Below are 13690 nucleotides of genomic sequence, written 5' to 3'. Positions count from 1 at the left end.
AGCTTTAGGTCTCCCATTTCCCCACCTTCCCACCCCATCCCTCCATCTCTTGTCCCTCTTATGCTTGGAAACCACAGTATGTTAGTCAAAGGTCAAGGGACTGTTATCATTGGACACTATCCATCCCCTTGCTTTGCTTCTTTTTATACCACATAGGACTGAGATCAACCAGTGTTTGTCCTCTCTGTGACATTTCTCTTGACATGACATCTTCCGTGTTCCATCCAAATTGTATCAAGAGGCAAGATTTCATTATTTATAAGTATATCCTGGACCTAACTTCTAAGAAGATGAATACTTATATATAGCCTTTGCTGTTAGAATTCAGTCACCAGATTAAAGCATAGTATTATCAGCATGCTATGAAGGGCTCAAGACACAAGAAGGCCATCTTGAAAAATTAGACATCCAGTAGAGACATTTAATCAACTAAATTCTTCCCAAATGGCTGGTCTGTATACAACTGTAAGCAAAACAAAGTAAATGATCTCATTTGGAATCCATCTCCCTTGCACTCAGGACTTTTAAAATGGAAGATGTGTTAGAGTTTAATGTGTTTCTAGTGAATGCATGAAAATTTCCCCTGCATTCTACCAGAAAACTTCCCATTTCCAAACAAACAAAATGTTAGTTTTTTTTTTACATTTGAAATTAACCTTTTTGTTTGTTTTTGTTTGAGGGGTCACACCCAGCAATCCTTAGGGGTCACTCTAATCTTGACACCCAGGAATTAATTCTAATGGACTCCAGGGACCATATGGAATACCAATTCTTTAATGTCACTCCAGTCTCATGGTCTTATTTTTTATGCAAAAAAAGAAAGAAAAAAGTTAAAGCTATCTATCAAACTAGAGCTAACTAAAATGAACATAATCCAGTTATCATGCTTGTTTGCCAACTAGTTTTTAACTTCACTTGATTGAAACCATTGTGATTTACAAAGTCCTTCAGAGTTGGGTTTCAGACATACAAGGAATCAGGGCCAATTTCACCATCAGTGATCTCTTCACCAACCAATCCCTGTACCAATGTTCCCCAAATGCATTGCATATTCCCATGCAACAGTTTGCCCATTTGAAGTTTAGATTGCTAAAGTTTGGGTCTCTATATTCCATTGTTGGTGCCTTTGGTTTGGATATTTAGTTCTGTCCAGTTTTAATGCTACCAATACACCTGAGACCACTTGGCCCCTGGCCCCATCCTTTCATATTTGTGTTTCTCCTCTTCCTCTCATTCTATGACAAAAGTAAGTCATATGCATATCTCTGATACTACATTGATATTACTTTGAAAATTCCATCAAGGAAGACAACAATGCTGCACTGTTAGTGTGTATTTTATTATAATATATTGTGTATATAGGGTATGTTTAACAAACATTGATGAATAATTGCCATAGAGTCTAGCATTATAAATCATTTGGGCACATCAGTATTCATTCCTACAAACTTAATATTATTTTATTTTTGGACCATACCCAGGGTGCTTTGCGACTACTCAATGCTCAGGAGTGTTCCCTGGCAGTGCTCAAGATCATATTCATGCTAGGATTAAACTGAGATCAGGGCAAGAATCTTATTTTCTTTTGTATTATCTTTCTGTCCCCTTTTTCCAGACTTCTAATACAATCTGTAGCTTGAAAATTTTCATAATATGTCATCTGCTCTGACATTATTTTACAGATAAAGAAAATACCAATTATAAAATAACTCAAATTCATGGAGTTATGCAGTGCATAATAAAGTCATTACAAATGTAGAATGAATTCCTCTAATTGCTGAGTGGACCTGGACAGCTATCAGGTGTTCAAAGGTATAGGAAACCTTAAGTATAGAAATGAGAACCAAAATAAGGGTAAGAGTAGCTGAAGATTTTTTTTTTAATTCCAGTTTAATCGTCACCAATCTGATGTTTAAATCATTCTAAGCCCATCTGACTCGCAACATTTAAAGAAAAAAAAAGTCAAATGACATTCATGTTAATGGGGCTGGTAGGATGTGAGAGACAATAAAGATTTATTTTTAAATTACTTGTATAGAGAACATTCCTGCAACAGATATATCTGTTTTTGAGACTATTCATTAACAGCTGTTTATTGTACTGTGAATTATTACACGATAATATATGCAAGATGCTAGCTTGATATTTGTACTTCCACTTGTCAAATGAACTCGACTGTCCAGAATAAAAATTAAAAAAAAAAAAAAAAGCTGTCAGCAGATGTAGGAAAGCAAATTCTCCATCTGAATTTTTCATTAGTTTTGGATTTTGGTGGGTGTTTTAGCATGAAAAACAAGAGAAAGAATTGAGGATGGGGTGTGAATAAAAACTTATTAGTAAAAAGTACAGTGGTTGAAAATGAATATATTTTTAAAAAATCATAAAACGGAAACAAGAAAATAATTCTGGGGGGGGATAAAAATTCAACTTATTTCTATATTTCTCAATGAAAAATCCAAAATAAACTTAAAATGCTATCAATATAAACAAAAAATGCTAGGGTTGAGGCACAATCAAAGGTGGAGACATATTTTTTTTATCTGAAACACTACAATAATAAAAGAAATAGCTCAAAGAAACAGGGGCCTGAGTGATAGCACAGCTGGTAGGACGTTTACCTTCATGGCACGTGGCAAACCTGGGACCCATATGGTCCCAATTCTGCCAGGAGTGATTTTTGTGTTCAGAGCCAGTAGTAATGCCTGAGTACTGATGGGTGTGGCAAAGAAAGCAAAGGAAAGAAGGAAGAAAGAAAAAGAAAAAAGAAAGAAAGAGAGAGAGAGAGAAAGAAAGAAAGAGAGAGAGAAAGAAAGAAAGAAAGAAAGAAAGAAAGAAAGAAAGAAAGAAAAGAAAGAAAGAAAGAAAGAAAGAAAGAAAGAAAGAAAGAAAGAAAGAAAGAAAGAAAGAAAGAAAGAAAGAAAGAAGAAGAAGAAGAAAGAAAGAAAGAAAGAAAGAAAGAAAGAAAGAAAGAAAGAAAGAAAGAGAGAAAGAAAAAGAGAAAGAAAAGAAAGAAAGACGAAAGAAAGAAAGAAAGAAAGAAAGAAGAAAGAAAGAAAGAAAGAAGAAGAAAGAAAGAAAGAAAGAAAGAAAGAAAGAAAGAGAAAGAAAGAAAGAAAGAAAGAAAGAAAGAAAGAAAGAAAGAGAAAGAGAGAAAGAGAGATGGAAGGAATCATGATTGATGAACATTTAGCAAGTAGTAGAACAATCGAATATAATAAACCTTTTTAATTCCTACCACAGTCTACCTAGACAATCACTCCTTTAACTTAAACAGCAGTGCCATAATCTCAGGTATTGACCATAACACAAAGTCTATCTTGGAGGACATGTTTGCTTCTTGCACCTGTTGACTTGTGTCATACTCAAAATTTTTGCTTGTATTAGAATACAAAGGAGTCACTTAACAGATACTTTTAGCTCTGCTTGTGAATGATTCAGTTTAGACTTCTTAATGCCTTAGAGACAAATTCTTTTATTCTTCTGGTTTTTATGCTAAATCAGTAGATAGACTACAAAAAAAATCCCTTTATTTTAAAAGATATTTCGAACTAGAATTTTAAGAGGTATTTAAACCAAGAATCAAAAGAAAATGTAGTATGATGGTAGTTGTCCAATGGAAATAAATGGATGCTGATCTGGTTAATCCAAGTGTTTTTAATGTTGAAGCTATTTTGTCCTGATATGAGGCTGCCACAGAGACCATGGCAGAAGTTGAAACTGACCAAAGAGCCCTGCAGAGAATTTTTACAGACTTAGCTTGAAATTGAGACATGTTCATGCTTTTCCCATTTCATTATCCAGAATTCATCCTCTGCCACTACATAACTCAAAGAGGCTGGGAAATGATATTTTCTGCACAACCAAGAAAGAAGAAAATGACATTTAGTAAACATATAGCATTCTTTCTGCCAATCACCTTAAAGGAGTAGGACTGGACACAAGAAAATAGCAAAAATTTAGGGACTAACAAGTGAAACACAGATTTAGAATTGTAATAGTTTTTTCTAGCTATAGAAACATTGCTTCACTCTAAATGTATTCCTTGAACTGTTAAGACAAGGAAAAAAGTAAAGACTAGAGACATCAGAAACAAATCAATATTATAAGTAATTAAAGAAAACTTGCATGTAAACATTCAATATGAAATTATATATTTTATTGAAATGTCATAGATCAAAATAAAAATTAAGATTTCTATAGCAGAGCGATAGCAGTAGGTAAGTAAGTCTCTTCTGCACCTGGCCAATCCAGATTTTATCCTAGCACCACATAAGGTCCCTTAAGTAAACTCAGGAATGATCTCTGAGAACAACCAAAGTAAACCCTTAGGTAGCGAGGTTGGATTCAAAAATTGATCAAATTTAGATTAACATAGAAAAACTTAGGCATCCTTTTTTCTATACAATACAATTTATCAAGCACCAAAGGCAAGGCAGAAGAAATCCACTTTCCAACAATTCTCTAAAAGATGAGAAAAAAAAATTAAAGGACAAAGGCCTTTGCCATGGAAGCTCAGAGTAGGTCATGATAACAGCAGCTTAGAAAGAATAATTAGAAAGAACCATCTGAAAAAAAGGAAAATACTATATCCCTAGCATCTAGCAGAGAGTAGGTTTTTCCGGCAGCTCCTTTTGACTTCTGCCTGTTGCTGTGGTCATTCAGTCCCCCTTTGCTGTCTTGCATAAAACACTGCAGAGCAGAAAAATCCAGAATAAAGAGAGTAGATAACACTGAAGTTGTCAGCTCCAATCTTCGTGGACGTCAATTCCAGCACAAGCAGAACATTTCAGATGAGCTGCTTTCAGCCTGTAGCACCTCACCTTGCAAGGAAGTGAGTGGCACCTGCCAAGTCCATCTGGTCTTCGGTGTCGAGAAAACCGTCTCTTCTTCGCTGAGTCCTAATGAACATTCTGAGATTGGAAACACAAAGACGGTGCAAGACAGAAAGACACTGATTAATTTCAATAAGCCTTTCAAAAGTCACAGTCTATGCTGAGCAAAGTGATTTTCAGCTGACTTTATCTTATTAGTGAGGACTCTGGGGAAATTGTGTAGGGTAAATCCTTTCCTACATTACCATGAGAGAAAACAGATCCCATCTTTCAAGTCCTGTGTGTGGACAAATTTTTCACCCAGACTCTAAATTTGGTCTCGAAATAAGTTCTACATGGAGCGAGCTCCCTTATTTTAACAGTTTGATTGGCTCACTAATAAGTTTATGGTTCATTTATTTCTATCTAATGTAGGGGGAAAATAAACCTTCTCACCTTCTCCCCCCAATTGACACTTTTGGGACAAAAATAAATTCTATTCGGTTAGACTGAATGGTGGTTTGTCTGTTTTTTTTTTTTTTTTACTGAAAACAGAAAGAAAAAGGTATTTAAAGTTTTCTCTCTAATGAAGTTATTGTCTCAGACTTAATCAATTGTATCATGGCAGTAGTTCTTAGTTTCTGTAAAGGCCAATTTCTAAAGAACCAATGAGTGAAATTTGACAAAAATTTCTCTCATTTTTATGGGGAGAAAGGGGTGTGGATGAGAAGGAAGTGACTCTGCTTTCTTCCAGCATGTAATCTGCAGGTTCTCCTCCCTAATCTGGAAGTTTCTCTCTTTTTTGGCCTTTGTGTTTATAGAATGTTATCAACTGGAAAGTCTAGGTTCAAGTCTTTTGTACTTTCTTGCTTTCCTGGTTACATTCAAAGACACAACTTCCTCCCAAATTCTATAATCTTCCATCTACCATCTCTCTTCCTGCAATTTTCCCAACCAATTTTATATTTCAGAAATATGCAATGCCTAATAATTAGGATGGATACATGAAACAACATGAAGCAACCCATCCAAAATATGCTTTCTATTATATTCTCTCTAATACCAGTGAAAGGAGGAAGAGGCTTTGTCTTAGATTTTCAGAACCAAGAGACACCATTGTTTGTCTTTTGTATTTTTGCCTATTTACATTGCTCAATCTACTCAGCCCTCATACAGGGGTGAAATGGTTTGATGAGTGTTTGATTTCTTTGTTATTGTTAGATGAGCTTGTGTGTGGTGTTATGGGGCAGGATCCTCCCAACCAGTGCTCAGTTTTTCTTAGTCAATAAATCTAAGCATTTAAGGTCTAAGATCCAAGAACACAGAACTCAGGCTTTGCTAGAACAAAGACCACCAGGCCAGCCCCAAAAGTGTTCAAGACTCTTGAAGACTATGCACAATGCACAATGGAGCTGAAGGGAGGAAAATATGTGGTGCTGGGTTTTGAACTTGGGTCCTTACCATGACCTCTGAGCCATCATCTCTGTTTTTGTGGATAATGGATGAGCACCTAGAAGATATTTGATGCACTTATTTCAGTGATCATCTTACTTAACTTTAATCCTATACAATAACTTAAGATTCTTAAACTTGCCTTGACCTATTTCAGCAGTCAAATGAAATTGAGATAATGTTTAATCCAGTGTTTTCCTAAATAGTTGGTCTTGGTTATTTTTATCTCTTTCATCTAGGAAACAGGTTAGCATAGTTAACTTGTCATGTGTGTAACACAGCTGAAAAGTAAGCACTTGCAGGTAACCTCGGTTTGATCCCGGCATCCCATATGGTCCCCTGAGCCTTCCAGGAGTAATTTTAGAATGCAAAGCCAAGAGTAACCCCTTAAAGTAACTCCTGAATGTGTCCCAAAAAACAATAACAAAAAAAAAAGTTTTCTTGTCAATTTGGAGGTGGTGTGCTCTAGAGGAGGTCACCAAACTTGTACACTGAAGAGATATGAAAGTTTATGCCCAAAAATATAGTTGTATAAACGAATATTATCTCAAATAAACAAGTAAAGCAAAGCAGACTGAGTGACATGAAGCATGAACAACATTGTGGCAAGTGAAAGAAGAGGATGAAGAAAGATGGAGTCAACCCAACTTCTACAATTTGGGCAACTGGTTGAGGTATGGTGTTACTTATAGAAATAGGGCAAGAAAGAAGAAGACATTTGGAGCTGGTTTTTTTGTTTGTTTGTTTTGTTTCTTAATGTCTGCTAAGTAACTAAGAGCGAATGTATAACAGATAGTTGAAGCTCAGACATTAATTTGTGAGTCATCTGCTGTTAGGTATTTTATTTAACCAGAAATCAATAAACAGTAGCTAAAGAACCAGTTTCTGTTTTTCCATGACCCCCAGACACTGCCCCCTAGTGTCAACACTGTGAGGCACAGAAACCAACACAGGATGGCCCAAGAATTCTAATTCCCTCCTTGCCTGTATTGCCTGGTGTAGACTGTCGGCTTTCCCAAGCCCATTCCTGTGACCCCCACATTTCTGCTAGCCTACTAATATTTACCTTCTGTGACCAGAGAGTGTTTATATCTGAACAAGTGTGCAAAGTATACCCCTTACCCAGAAAGCCCTCAAACAGAAGAATGGAATTATAGTGGGCAAGACATTGTCTCTTGTCTTTTAAGTTCTGTAAAATATCTTAAGTTTTGTCCTTGACTCAAGAAGCAAAAATTATTGGCTCTCTGTCCCTTTAAAAAATTATAAAATTTACCCACCCCAGATTGAAACCAATGTGGGACATATAAAATAACTAGTTTTTAAATACAATGCTACTGGAATCTAATTCAGATTAACCAAAAAATGTTCTCATCCTATTTAGACACTTAATCAAGAACTTCTTAAAACTTAAAATCTTTGCTAAGTACAACACTAATTTTTGACTCCTCTCCCTGTTCATCTGAAGAAAGAAAAATATAAACTCATTAATCAGGACAACCAAATCCCAACCTTGAAAGTTCTATAAGATTATCTGTTCTGATTTTTTCAGATATAGTGCTGTGGGTTTTTTTTTTCCCCTTGAGTTTTTGTTCAAGCTAATCTTTTAATTTTGTTTAAGTAACAAATCACTGGGGTAAGCAGGATGAGGGATCAAGGTTAGGGTCACACCTAGGGAAGTTCAAAGGCTACTTCTGGCACTTTATTCATGAATAAAGATGGAAAGCTATGCACTGCATGGATGCATTGAAACAATAACTTATAAAGCTGAGTCAACTCTAGTTTCTTAGCTTCTACCAATCCAGGCACTGAGTTTAACCAAAGCTGTCACCTGAAAACCCTATATATCTTAGTCTGATGGAGACATAACAAATGACAGCAATTCTACCAACTCATACATTTAGATAAAAAAAAATTGTTCTGGACATCAGACAAGCTAAGTCATGCAGAATAAGAAGTGCAAAGAGCCTGAGAAGCATGTGGGAGGTAATTAAGTGCTATTAGAAGCAAACAGAGCCTAATTTGACCAAATAGCCAAGTGCAGTGTGGTCTTTTGAAAACATTTCCAAATACAGGAACCAAATTTGATCCTTTAAGTCCTCCTTCTCTTTAGGATACATGTTTATTCAAAGAACAGATGGGGAAGCAAATCAGAAAAAGACTTTGGTCGACCCACATAAAACAGCATATTTGAGTGTGGGCAGAAGGGAGATGAGTTTTGGATGGATTTTCATCTGTTTGATGTGTGGAGATAGACTTGAGAAGTGGGGGAAGCACTGACTTTAGTTAATCTCTATGAGGGAGGAGCTTCTGGAGGCTCTTAAAGAAAAGAAAGCACAGACCTCAATAAGCACATCCGTACATGGTCTCATGTCTTTGGTATTTTCCAGTATAGTGAGAAGGGGAATTTCCAGGACTGAAGTTATGGAATCCTAAGGCTAGGAATAAAATTTAGAAATGAATATAGATGGTCATGCCCCAATGGAATATTTTAAGGCTTTGAGAGATAAAGGACATTTTCTGAGAATGAAGTCATACCCGTAGATGTCTTCTATATAGTGCTAGTGAGTCAATTCCACAATGAGAATCTGCTGAGAGCCTGACTGTGAAAACAAACTGAATGGTGACAGCCCTTAGGACTTGCCTACCAAATCCATGCATGCCCCCCTCTCATGAGAAAACTGGCTTTCTTGAAGAATTTCCCATTGTCAGTCATTGCATACCAAAGAAATTGGGTCGAAGCAGGAAGTTAAACCTAAATATAAGCTTTGAAAACTGCTGAAAGCCAATTGTGCTTTTTGAACTCCTTGAGGTGTGTGTGGCTTTGAAATGCTGGGATCAACCGGAGCCCAACACAAATAACAAAACAACAGGGGGAGAACAGGGGAAGAGAAATTCCAATGAAAACGCACTGCCCTCTAACATTTCCATATGGGACCCAAACAGTGAAACCACAAAGGATCAAAGAGCGGCCCAAAGAAGAAGGGAGTGTTAGGCCTACAATTGTGCATATGTGTGAACATACAGCCTTCTGTAAGGATAATAGCAGAAACATGTTTTTGCAAGCGAAGTTCAATGTCAGCCAAATAATGGCGCCGCTGGCAGAGCTTCAATATGTCAAAACCTACCCTTCATTTGCAAAAGATGCTACTGGTTAATGGTACCTCAACATTGTCTTATAACTAACAGATGCACTGGAGGAAATGCTCCCATAGCACAGAAATCTGGTAGGTTTCCTAACCTCACTCTAGTTACTGCTCTTGTGGTCAAGCCCTATTGGCCCATTTGGCAGGCAAAGCTCAAGGCCAAAGAATTTCATTCGCTTTGTACTGAAACACAGACTTTAGTAGGAAAAGAACTCCTCTTCCCTAGTCTTCAACTATTTGTGATATATGTATATGTGTGTGAAAGTGATTTGGTATTTTTAATAAAGGTATGTTTGTATTTTTAGCCTCAGAAAAAGTCTCATGTAGGCTTTGCAAATTTGTAAAAAAATTTTCATTTTTCCAGTTTAAAGAAGATAGAACTAGCTCCCCTTTCAAAAAACAGTGAGCCTAATTCTGCACTTACCAAAGTCTGATGTTGCACTTACCAGTCTCTCCCCACTGAAAAGTTTCTCGCAAATTTAATATTTGCTAACGCTGAAAGATGGCTAGCCACTATTAACACCTAGGGACATGGTAATAAAAAAGAATAGAAGAAATGTTATTAGGAAAGGCAGAAAGAAGCAAGGGACATCTCAAAATATAGAATAGTGCCAGAGAGCATCAGTCCAAATCACCCATTTTTTTTTTTCAGGTCATTCAATGACCTCCTTTGGAAAATAACAAGAATGAGCTTTGAAGGAGTCCTTTTGCGCTTTCAGAAAATGAAATGACCAAGACACAACCTTACTACCTCATTATGCTATTAGATTTAATGTTTGCAATTACCTAGGGCTCTGCAGTCTCATGCGCTTGGGAAACTTTCATCTGCCCATCTCCCCAAATCCAACAACACTTGCAGAGAGGAGATAGAAGAGAGTGTGCTTGTGTTTTGCCCTCTGAGGCTGTGTCCTTCAGTACAGCCAAGTATTTTTCCATAGTACAACAGTTGCTGGGCTTTGGTCTAGGAATGTGCTATTCATGTTCATCCTACCGCTGAGCTCGCTGCCTTCACTGAATTCTCTCTCTCTCTTTCTCTCCCTCTCTCCCTCTCTCACTCTCTCTTCCTCCCTCTCTCTCTCTCTTACACACACACATACACACACAAGCACACATTGTGCATGCATATAAAAGCAATTATGACCAAAAAAGTGAATTTTTTGTTTATTTACCTTTTTGTTTGTTTGGGGGTCAACAACCAGTGGTGCTCAGAGACTACTCCTGCTCTGTGCTCAGGGGTCATTCCTGACCGTGTTCAGAGGACCATATGAGATGCCTGGGATCAAACCTAGAGGTCTGCTGCATACAAATCAGACACCCCTCCTTGCTGATCTATTGCCCCGGCCCCCAAAGAGAGGGTCTTTTTAGGAACTATGAATTAGCTTTTCATGAACAGCATTTTCCCTTTTTGCTACAACTATATGTCAAAAGTAAGTAAGCAAGCACATTTTTTTCCTTACTGCCCAGTTCTTCTGCCACTTCCCTTCATTTGGGATGCTGTGTGCTATGTGTGTGTGTGTGAGAGAGAGAGAGAGAGAGAGAGAGAGAGAGAGAGAGAGAGAAAGCCTTTATGTATTAGAGCAGGTATATAAAAATAGCATCAAATTCAAGAATTTCAGTTGGTGCAATTTCAGAAACCTAAAGCATGCCCTGAAAATCACTAACTGAATGGGCCCTATTTTAAGAGAAAGGGGCCCAGTTGGCTTTTTCAGGTGCCTTCTTCCAGTTGCTCTACAGGAGGACAGGTGGGTGAGTTGCTTCATCCAAGCCCTGGAGCTCTGCATCCCAGATGCCAACATCCTCCTGGGGTCAGTGAGCAGGCATCTAGCTCATTTCATTTGGAACCAGGAGAAATGGACTCCTCGGTGGGGCAAATCCGCCCTCTCCATATGTTCGGCCTGGGGCACTGGTCTAGGTGATTCTAGTCTTGGAACGAGAGAGAAAGGGATGTGTCCTGACGCTTGGTTTTCTCCGAGACATCAGGTGGTCATTTTTAGGGGTGATAAACAGTGGCTTAAATACAGCTGAGTGAGGCAGGAAGCTGGGCTCCTTTGTGCAACATCCCTTTAAGTGTTCTAAATGCTATTAAGCCTTTCACAAAACTAGCAGAAAGAAAGACTGAAAGATTGTGTCCCCTCCAAGCAGCATATAAAATTCTGAACCTCCTACACCAAACTCTGCTCTTGTCCCCCTTCTTCCTGCCACTGAGCAGTTCAGTCATGCTCTGTGCTTTTTCTGCTCATATGAACTGCAGTTGGTGCAAAAGCCAGGCCAAAAGAAACAGCCAATAAAAACAGAAACAGCTGTAACAATTTTGCACAGCATGGTCTTGATTTCCTTGACTATTGTATTTCTCTCTCTCTTTCTCTCTCTCCCTCCTTCTCTTTCTCTCCCTCCCTCCCTCCCTCCCTCCCTCTCTCTCTCTCTCTCTCTCCCTCTCTCTCTCCTCTCCTTCTTTTCTCCAGCTCTGTTCCATACATACAGCTCTTTTCCTTAAGTGCTGGCCTCTGGATTGAAGCAAGAAAAATATTTGTCTTTCCTGCACACCCTGAAGTCCATTTTGAAGAAACAGCCCCCAAACAGTGGAGGGGAGGCTAAAAGCAGGGATTAAGTTGAAAACCTCACTGCCAAATACAGGGGCAGATTCAATTATTATTTTTATTATCATTATCATCATCATTATGTTTCAATTGATGAGCCTAGTCTTTTGCTCTGGGCTTGTTTGGCATTGAGACCTTCACTTTTTTTGTGTTGTTTTGTTTCAGTTAGGGGGCCACACCCAGCCACACCCAAGAATTACTCCTAACTCTGTGCTCAGAAATTATTCCTGGCAGGCTCGGGGAACCAGATGAGATACTGGGGATCAAACCTGAATGTAAGGTAAACACCCTAGCCAACTGTGCTGTTGCTCAGGCCCCATTAGTACTTTGCTTTTTATAGCTCTTCACTCCACTGCCTTCTGCATTTCCACTTGCTTTTCTTACTGTAACTAGCTCTGAAGTCTTGACTAATAGTATGGACATAGCTTCACTTGCCACCTTCTTCCTCAAACTCAGGCATGGATGGCTAGGTTGCTGGTAAAGACAAAAAAAAAAAAAAAAGTGACAGATAGACTTGGTTTCAGAAAACAGAAAAAGAGAAAGACCAAGCCCAAGTACTTGGCAAATAGAAAAAGAAAGCTAGAAGCAGATTGAAATCAGGCGCACCCGCTTTCTTGCCTCGGCAAGTTCAAGAGCCCTGGCTGGCAATGGAAGACCTTCAGAAGCACAAAGAATCAAAGACCCACACTTCCAGACCCTGAATTGGGGAGAGCCAGTGCCTCCAATCCACCTTCTCCCCCACTCCCCCCCCCCCAAATAGGAGCTCCTGGAGGCACCGGAGGACCCAGGGTACAAAAGCTGACTGGTCTTTTATTAGTTGGTAACCTCCTGGGTGGCTGATGTGGCTTTTGTTTCTCTGCAGCTGTTTTCTTTTCTTGACTCAAGCCCTGAAACCAGCCTTGCTCTGAAAGCTGGGCAAAGCACATTGGTTGGAATAAAAGCTCCTCGGTGGCTCACACTCCTGTTTCTCAGATGGTGTGAAGCGGATCTGCAGTTTATTATGAGCAAGAGCACATGCGTGACGAGGCCTCTTCAAAGACCAGGGCGCACATTCATTCTTTGGTGATGGGGGCAAAGCAGCTGCCGCCTCCCCTTCTTTTCAAGCGATGCTCTTCTCCTTTGGCGAGTGGGGGAGTGACTCATCCACTTCAGCTAGAGATGAAGGGTCAAAACCCCAGGATTCTGGAATCTAAGCCTAACTCAGGAGCACTTTGGAAAACTAGAAAAAAGGAAAGAAAAGCCAGGTCAGGCTTTTTATCTGATCTAGAGCGTGTTCCAAATTCTCCACTGTCAATGCCCATGGAAGGTTTTTGAAGACAAGCTGGGGCTATCTTTGTTCCAGGAATAAAACCAACAGAATGAAAGAGGGGAAAGGAAAGCCCAGTCAAAGTGCTTTTTTGACATTGTTGAAATTGGATCTGAGGTCTCCAGAAGAGCGAATTATTCTCACTGGGTTGGCAAAGTTTCAGCTCTTTTCAATAAGTGATTTCTTTGTCAGAGGCGCAATCCTCTGTTCAAAAGTCACTGTTTGCAGACTGTTTAGCAGAGATTCAAAAGGAGAATCCAAAAGAAGTCCATTTTACACTGGATTTCCCAAATGGGTCCTTCAGTAGTTCCTATATTTAGAGGTATTTATTTTTCCAATTGGTACTGGGGGAAAAAGATATATTAGGTGCCTACAAGAAGA

Source organism: Suncus etruscus, chromosome 18 (genome assembly GCF_024139225.1).
Source record: "Suncus etruscus isolate mSunEtr1 chromosome 18, mSunEtr1.pri.cur, whole genome shotgun sequence".
NCBI classification, from domain to species: domain Eukaryota; kingdom Metazoa; phylum Chordata; class Mammalia; order Eulipotyphla; family Soricidae; genus Suncus; species Suncus etruscus.
Note: the sequence above shows the minus strand (reverse complement) of the source record.